Source organism: Camelus ferus, chromosome 9 (assembly GCF_009834535.1).
Source record: "Camelus ferus isolate YT-003-E chromosome 9, BCGSAC_Cfer_1.0, whole genome shotgun sequence".
Taxonomy (NCBI): domain Eukaryota; kingdom Metazoa; phylum Chordata; class Mammalia; order Artiodactyla; family Camelidae; genus Camelus; species Camelus ferus.
The window spans coordinates 35935729-35945181 of NC_045704.1; positions in this window are offsets into that span (position 1 = coordinate 35935729).

Sequence of the window (9453 nt, forward strand, 5' to 3'; positions counted from 1 at the left end):
TGTTGCACTGTTTGTGCTTCTGTGGGCAGTGGAAATGACAGTGAGATATGAAGTCACTTGAGAGAAGGCAGTAACGGGAATTCAGTTTTGAAGAGCCAGGCAGGCTGACTGAGTTGGATGACTGTGGGCCCCCATTGACCTTAGCTGCTAGTGTCTACTGGGTATTTTTCCATCAGGAATTTCTAATGTGTATTTTATAGAGAGGAAGGAGGCAAAGTGCTTTTCTCATTTGATTAGTAACTTTGATTAGAAATGCAGGGTAGAGAATTCTTTGCTTTATTTGGTTGACAGATTATTTTCCTTTTGTCTTTGCTTTGCTGACATTGTTGCTCTGTGTGGTGTTTGTGGGGTGAAGGGACAGGGTGGGAGTCGGTGTATGTGTTCTGCATGTTCTTTACTGTACAGTAACCTCTGCATTTACTCTGTTTAGGATGGTTACTTCACCACCACCCCTGTCTATGGCCAGTAAATTTCTGGAATGTTCTCCCAAAGTGCCATGTGCCCCCCTTGTTCAGTCCTTCAGCGGAGCAGAAACCTCTCTCAGGTCTCCTTTCCTGGTAATGTCCTTAGCTGAGGCACAGCGTGGGGCTATCAGGAGGCAGTGGAAGTGCCTCTTCCCAGCCTTGGGGGGTGACTGAGCCAGGCCCCTTCTCCACTCCCTGCAAGGAAGGCTAAGGCGTGCCGGGTCCCTGGGTCTGCAAAGTCCCCACAGGTTTCTGTAAGTACAGGACTCCCATCCCAGCTCCTAAGTCTTGCTCTACCCACACCAGCCTCAGAATTCAGTCCCCTGGCCAGGGGTCTGAGGAAGGTCAGTCTGGCTGGAGGTGTGGTGGGACAATCAATCCAGAACATTTTGGTGATAATCCAGCATGTGGCATGAATTCTGGTTGCTGGTTGCTGTTTAAAGTCTGTGACCCTTGATTTGGGACTTTCAGTGGAAAGCATTTTAAATAGGGGTCGAGAGCCAGTAATTGGCCTTGGGGAAGGGGGCACAGGACTGGGGGAGGGGGAGTAATGTTTTGGTCTGGTGGTGGGAGAGATGTGGGTCTGGTCACAGGATGGATGTCTCCTGCTCTCTTAGACAGTATCTGTCTATGTTTCTGACCAGGAGGGGTGTTCTCAGGGTCTGGGGCATGGGATTCTGCCTGGGGATATGCAAATGGCAGAGGAGGGAGGGGTGTTCATTCCTCTCCGCCTGAGGGACCTAGCCCTAATGAGAATCCGTCAAGTGACTGGCTCCAGCTGCCTGGTGGCCTGAGTGTTCTTGAAGGGACTACATGGAAGAGCTTCAGCCCCTTCCCTTTGTGTGGTGGCCCTCAGCTTGTTCTGCCCTTGGCCAATGGGAGGCCACTTCCTGATGAATCACCTGGGAATCTGGGCCTCATACAAATGCCCCATACCCCATGCAGGGCCTCTGGGACTCTGCAGCACCTCCCAGAGCAGGGGCTGGTGAGGGGAAGCCATTGAGGGGCAGGGAGCAGGTGGAGAGATGCCCTCTGCAGTGAAGTGTAGCCTACCTAGTTTATCCAGGTCTCAGAGCTGGAGGGTTTTCAGTGGAATCCTCAGTTAAAACCTTTAAAGTGCCACCCAGGGAAGACAACAAGGTTAGGGCCATTGGTCACCCCAAATAAGGAGTGAGGAGTACTTTAGCTGCTCCCTTAGGAACAGCCAGGTTTCCAATAGAAGCTCTGGGAGGCAAACAGCCACAGAGAAGCATTAGGACTGATGGTGGGCAGGAAGGCCCAGAGCCTGGGAGGGTGGCCTGCTGGTGGTGCTGTTGCTGGGAAAAAAGACACTTTCCTCTGGGAGGTGGGCTGGAAAGTCTTCCTGAGCTGCGGCAAATGCCTCTCTCCCAAGTAGTGCCAGCCCGGAAGCATCACCCTAACTATCCGGCTGACACTCCCGCACTCAGAACGGGTCCTTGGGTGAGCTTTCTAACTGGTCAGTCAGGCACATCAGCTGGCTTATATTTTTAGGAAAATTAAACCAAAAAGGGCACTTCGAGTCCTCAAATACGAATGTTTGGGTTGTGGCCCTCTGCTGGCCGACAGCGATCATTAGCGTTAGAAAGCTCGATTTGACACAACATTGTAAAATGATTATAAATCAATAAAAAATGTTTAAAAAAAAAAAAAAGAAAAGAAAGAAAATGAAAAAAGAAAGCTCGAAAGGCACAAGAAGGATTTCGAGACTTCTTTGAAAACTAAATTTGGAAAGAGCTCAGCAATAGGGGAGGCAGGGGAGGGAAAGGGAATGGATACTGGGGGACCAGCCCAAGACTGAAGGCTCTCCAAGCACAGAGCCCTGAATTGGAACAAGCTCGCCAGGCTTCAGGGCTTGGCATTTCCAAGAGATACCACAAACCTTGGAGCTGGCCTGAAAGTTGGGCTGAAATCCCCCTTTCACCATCTGGTAATCGTGTGACCAAGGGCAAGTCGTTTGATGGATGATGCTCCCTTACTCAGAGTGGGTCTTTGGGTGAGCTTTCGAACTGGTCAGTCAGACACGTCAGCTGGCTTGTATTCATAGGAAAATTAAACCAAACCAAAAAAGGCGCTTTGATTCAATTTGCTCAGGTATAAGGCAGAGATATCAATTCCTATTCCATCAGGCTAATGGGAAGATTAAGTTAATTCATAGAAGTCACCTACCTATTGCCCGTCACACTGTGGGCCGTCAAGAAAGTTTAACTTTGGCCACCCTGCTCTCGGCCTTGTTTAGATGGATTTCTGGGCTCTAGGGATGTCCTCTGTCATTTGGCTTCTGCCCTTCACAACAGGTTTTTCACATGGGTATAGGGTAGAATCAATTACCCCCACCCCAGGGATGGCTTTTGTTTTGTTTTGTTTTTTGGCAAGAGAAAATAGGGATAAAATTAGTAAGCCAAAAATTTGCTGCTAGGGGACAGACCTTGACATGTCAAGTTCAGCTTGTGATTTGTGTTGATTCAGTGACTGCTAAACAGAGAATGCAATTCAACAAATGTTTGAGAACCTACCCTGTGCCAGGCATTGTTCTAGGAGCTGGGAACACAGTGGTGAGATGAATTGACATCCCTGTCCTCAAGGAGCTTACTTTTTACTGGGATGAGACCAATAGCAAAGGGCCTCTTCCTATAAAAATGGATCTCTTCCCCCAAGGCTGACTCAAGAGCTTTACTCAGCCATTCAGCACCTACCAGAAGCATGGGGCTGAGAGCTATGGGGTGATTGAGACTGAGGTGCAGTCCCTGCTTTCTTAAGCTCACAGTGTGGTTGGGGAAAAGAGAGAAGCAGGCGTGTGTTTGTGTGCACACAGACACATCATAATATAATAGGTAGCCCTAGGATATGCCATAAGAAAGGGCCAGATATAGAAAATGAAATGCAGGATTTCCTGTGGCTGGGGGATGCAGGCACCTTCTGCAAGTGACCAAGATCCAGACCTGCAGACGTGGAGGAGCATGGTTCGGGTGTGGCCATCCTGCCAGCCCAGAATGATGCAATGAGCTCCAGCTTGCCGCTTGGCCCCAGCAGTCTCATGCAGCTGTTAATCTCTCCTACGACCTTGAAGCAGGGGAAACAGCAGGACTCAGGTGAGTTGAGGGGCCCTGGAGCCAGGTGGAGACCTGCCAGAGGTCGCAGGCCTCTTGTTCAGCCCTTCTTGGCAGAGCAGAAGCCTGATTGTAGGGCACTCACCTTGTTTAAGAGGTGAGTATGTTGGGGAGGCACCTGGGGTGTGTGGTCCATCAGGAAGAGAGGTGAGAGTTGGTCTGCTTTGGGGGCACCCACTTGTCTGTACAAATCAGTAATTCTAAAGCTGTCTGTTGGCCTTAGGCAATGAATCCACACAAAGGCTGGCGGCCTGCTTATGTATTCATGAGTCTACCCAGGAGGGAAAAGCTCTTTACAACAAGAAAGATTATTTTTAAGAAACTCTAAATCATCATTACCTTTATCAAGAAAAGCCAGATTTTGTGCTGTGCACAGCCTTAGTCAACACATCTTTCTCTAGCTTACAGCCCCAGCTCTGCCGTTCTCAGCCCGGGTTACGTATTAGAATCACCTGGGGAGCTCTTTAAACTACTGATTTCCAAGCCCCTGCCCCCTGAGCTTCTGACTTAATTGGTCTGGGGAGGGGCCTAGGCAATGTTGGTTTTTTAAAAAGCTCCCCAGGTGATTTTCATGCCCTGGGTCAAGAACAGGGTCAAGGAGTGAAGTAGGCCTCTGGGCCTCTTTGAATGTGGACTCCCCCTCCTCCATTGAACACAGGTTTCAATAAATCACAGAGTGTCAGATATGCACTAAATAGAAAAATGAAAATTCTGACTTGTTAGGAAAAATATGCACAGTACCTAGGCCCACTGGGTCAGCTTGCCCATTGTGTACCCACCAAGGCCAAAGCCAGTCATCTAGGATGGTTTTTGATGTTGGTGGTTAAAGAGTAAAAATAGCATTCATTGAAGAGCATTATTGTGGGGATTGGAGTGTGGGGGACAGGACTGTCACATTTCCCTAGGAAGTCACCAGTAAATGGCCATCTGACAACTCTGGTTGAATCCCTGGGCCCTTATCAAGTTCCTTCCTAGCGGCCAACTTCTCTCAGCCTTCCTGTGTCCACCAGTGGTAGGCACAAGCCTTGCTGGGCTTGTCCTGAGCCTCTCCAGGGCACGTGTTCAGCACTGCTGATAACTAAGCTCCCTGGGAATGAGGGTCCAGCTCCCACTCCATGTACAGCCCCTCAAACTTCCTGCTGTGGGACTCCACACCCAGCCAGAGTGACCCTGCCTGGAGGAGAGACTCCCCTTGGATCCAACCCCTCCCCACTTTAGCACAAATGTAGCCCAGATGGCAAGTGTCATCTTGCAACTGAACCCTGGATGACCACCAGAGAAGATCCTTCGGGATATATACTAAGGAGTTCTTCAGTTTATTTCAAATATCTGGTTAAAAGGGCAACCAGATGATGGTAGAAAGCCTTTCCACTCTGGGCTTCTAGGATCCTCTGAATGTTTGTTCTGTCAAAGTCTGTGCTCTGATGACTGCAAATGACCAAGGCCAACTCTCTTTGGGTTTCTGCCTTCTGATCTTGAGCAATTCTTCCTCCCAACTCCTCCTAATTCCCCAACATTTTGTTTGTTTGTTAATAAATTTTAGCACATGCCCTTACTAGAAAGCATTGCCTTAAATAGTCAAGGATGAGTTCATTTTCCCCCATCTTTCTTTTCTGGTAGCTAAAGAACTAGAGGGAAAAAAAATACACACACATATATATATATATGTGTGTGTGTGTATATATATATATATATATATATATATATATATATATATATACATACACATATGGATATGGATATGGATGTGTGTGTATATATATTTGCAGATCATTATTAATGTCCTCTGAAACACTTCTTTCACAAGTTACATCTCATGATCATCAAAAAATGTACTGACTGAGAAGAATTATCCATTTGACAGATGATGAAACTAAGGCACACAGGCCTGAGGTCATAAGGTAGGTTGTGCAGAGCCAGATCTAGGCTCATATCCTTCCCACTCCTTCCATGTGTCCAGGGCTGGACCCAGTTTGGTGGATTGGTCAGGGAGCTGAGCTTTTAAAGCAGCTCCAAGATTCTAGGCCCCCTGGTTCCAGTTCCAGAACCAGGTTAGAGGCTTCTGGGCTCCAAAAGATGCCATTAAAGAGTATTCTGATTAGAAATGCACCCATGGAATTCAAAGTCAAGCAGAATGACCGTGCTTCTCTGTTGCTTTCAAGAAAGGCAAAAGGTTTATAGGAAAGTTAGAAAAACTAAAGGTATATTTAGAAGTGAAAGGCTGAGGAGTAGGAGAGACAATGGGTTTGGCTCCTTGGTCTCTTGGAGAGCACATTGGCAGAGCCCTTAGGGTGGAGAGCATATGGTCATGTCTGTTACTGCAGGACTGAATTTCTGTTAGAGTGACTGCTTCACTTTGTGCTGATGTGTCCAGAATGAGCTCAGACTACCCTATTTTGGAAAACTTTCCAGGCCTGGGTGGAGGGATAAAGGGTTGGTAGAGATTTATTTCATGAGAAGAGGAAGAGAGGGGAAAAGAATGAAATCTCACTCTTTTATCAGATAGTGACTACTGATTATAATTCTAGTTTTTGCTTTGGCTGCCAGGAAGCTCCAAACTAACATATGGCAACCTCTCTCCTTAAATGATTGCTATATCTTTCTGCCTTTATTCTAACTGTGCTACTTCATACATCCCACTCCATCACTACCTCAGCCGGAGGAAGTCATTCCTTCTCTGAACCTATTTAGCATTTTATCCACGGATTTATGCCTTTAGTTGTAGCTGTTGTTGGCTTCACCTCTGATAAACTATACTTGAGTACAGTGATCATGCCCTGTCCTTCTGCGTATTCTTCAAAATAGCCAGGGCTATGTCTAATACATTAATAACTACAGTTACTTGTGGAATGAATGTTGGCTAATTAGATTTAAAAAAAAAAAAAGAAAAGCAAATCTAACTATGAAGAAAAAGGAACCAATAGTTGTTCCTTTAAGAATGAAAATATCTTAATCACCAAGTGTGTTTCCCTTTTTGCTTAGCTGCCAATAGCTTCAAGGTACTTCAGTGTACAACTGTTATTAACATTGTCCGGATAGAAGGACCAGAATTGCAATAGACACACTTTTGTGTTTCGCAAGGCTCAAGAGAAATCCCAATTTCTTGGTCTTGGTCCCTGGAGAGGTTACAGTCGATCTCTGGCTCCCCAGACCTTTCCAGTGCCTGACACCTCCATCATTGCTCTGCCCCCCTGCACTGTATACATGATTTTGTGTATTCTCCCCACTTCCTCGCCACCATCAAGTCTGTGCGCCCACCGTGGGCAAGGACCCAGCCTCCATTGTTCGCAGCCCTAGGCCCCAGCACCGCACTGGCCCAGGGCGGACATCCATCAGGGAGGATGTTTGCACAGGCTGGATGCTGCCTCAAAGCCTCGGAGCCACATCCAGAGGAGGAAGCCGGCTGAGTTCTGGTATCGTTGCTGCAGCTGGTGTTGTGAATCAGGCCGACGAGCAGCGCTTCCTCTTACCCGGCTATTTCACGACACCAGGGTTGCATCATACCCATCCTCTCCAGGCGAGCCTCGTGGGACCAGGTCGGACATGGACATGGGGATGGGGTGGGGGTGGGCAGTCTGTGTATAAAAGATCATTCTCTTTAGCCCACTGGGTATCAGTCTGATCACTCCTCAGGAGCCCCTGGGGAGCTTTCCAAGAATACCAGTGCCAGCCTCTCACCCCTTTTCAGCCTCAAGCCCATAGAATCCCCAGTGCTGGGTCACGGAGTCAGCATTTGTCAGGGGCTCCAGTGTGATGGTCGAGTCCCTGTGCAGTCAGGGGCAAGTCCTAGGGCTCAGAGCTGGGCAGTTGTCTGTTCTTGTTCTTGCCTGACTGTTGCCATGGCCCCTCCCTGGCCCTATTCTTTCTTCCTGGTGCTCCTCACCACACCACTATATCACCAGATCTCTAGAAACAGATGATATCTGATTCTCCAGGACAAAGCCTGGGCTCCTACCCTGGCATTCAAGGCCCTCCTTGCCAGGTTTCCTTACTAGAAATGACACTACATTTCCCCCATAGAGTCCTCCCTATTCCTGTCTTCTCTCCAAACCCTGTCCTGCAGGGATCCATGTGCTGGTTCTGTCCGCTCTGTCTTCAAACTATATCTCGACTCCCAACACCTCTCATGACCCTGCCAACCACAGCTACTCCCTGGCCTGGCCACAACTGTCATGTACCCACCTTGCCCCCCTAGTCTTGCTCTGCCCTTGCCTTTTTCCATCCAGTCTCCACACAACAGCCAAAGAGCTCTTTGAAAAATATAAATCTGACCACCACATAACAGAACATGAAACTTCTAGCCCTGGCCTATAAGGCCTGGTGTCCCCCATTCCATGTCTCAAACCCTATCTCCTTAGTCCCTCTGCTCTGGCCATAACTGCCTCCTTGCTATCTTGAAGCCCCAACCACATTCCTACCCCAGGACCTTTGCACATGCTCTCCCTTCTGCCTGGAACCCTCACATCTGCTCACTTATGGATGGCTCCTTCTTATTGCTGGAGCTCAGCTCAAATTTCTCTCTCCCAGAGAGGCCTAAATGCCCCTCCTTAAAAAAAGAAGGAAAAAAAAGCTTTGTTTTCTTAGCAGCACTTATCACTGAATGTGTTATAATGATTGCTTGTTTACTATTTGTCTGTCTCTCCCACTAGAATGTGAGCTCCAGGAGGGCAGGTCCTCTGTCTTGTTCCCTGTGGTGTCTCCCTTGCCTAGCACAGGGCGTGGTATGCAGTAGGCACTCAATAAATGTGTAGAAACAATCCAATCCCTTTTCCGCTTCATCTCCCACCATGTGTTCCCTCCCTGTCCCCCATGGCACCGTGTGCTCCAGTCCCACTACCTCATCCCCTCCAATGACCCTGCCCTTCTGGCACTCCATGCTCCAAAACCCCCTCCATCCTTGCCTATGTCTCCCCTCCTAGCTCCCCTCTCTTCCAGGCCAGTCTCCATCCTCTTCTAGCCAGTTGATTCAATCTCCTTGCTGATGTGTCTGCCAGGCTAGGCCGTGAGTTCCAGTCCTGGTGCATAAAGGCCTGGATACCTCTGTGGCGGTGAAGACAACAGGCCGTCCTGTCTCCACCATTTCAGCCCCCTATGCTGGGGTTTTTGCTTCCAGGGAGTTTTGTGACCCTGAGTCTATCCATTCCTTTACTGCCCCTATTCTCTCTCCTCTGAGAACCAGGAGATGCCAGGGGCCCTAAATCCTCCAGCCAGGGGCTGACTCTGGACTAGTTAGTGATACCAGCACTGGTATGGATGTCATTTCCATTTGGCTGCTGGGGAGACTGAGGTTCAGTGAGGTCAAGTGCTGTGCAGAATCTGACAACTGAGATGGGAGCCTGACATCCCCTGAGACCAAATCACAGGGCTTTGCTTAGGGTTCATGAGACTCCAGTCCCGGGTCTCAGATCTGATGGCCACCTGGCAGCCGAAGCCCTGGAAGGCAGGAGTCATGTGTGACCCATACTGTGCCCCATCAAGTGTGCCTCTGTGAGCATTACTCAAAGGCAAGAAGCCTCTTTCTTGGGGGTCTGTGCTGTGGGACACAGAATTCCACTAGTCCCTTCAACTGTCCTGTTGTTAAGCCCTTAGAGGGGTCCTGCTTAAATCCCACTCCCTCCAAAGAGACTCGAAAGGGGGACAGTAAAGGCTTCTCAAAGCAGCAAATGCTCCCCCTCTAGGGCTGAGAGGGACCTTGGAGCTGACCCAGGCCTGGGAATTGCAGAGTGGGGAGGAAGTGGCTTGCTCAAGGTCACCCAGCAAACTTGTGGCCCCTCACTCTGCCGGGGGGCCCCAGTGCTGCTGGATACCAGCCCTGGCCCCTCCGGCCTCTTCCTCTCCTGAGATCTTAATCAGGAATTTTC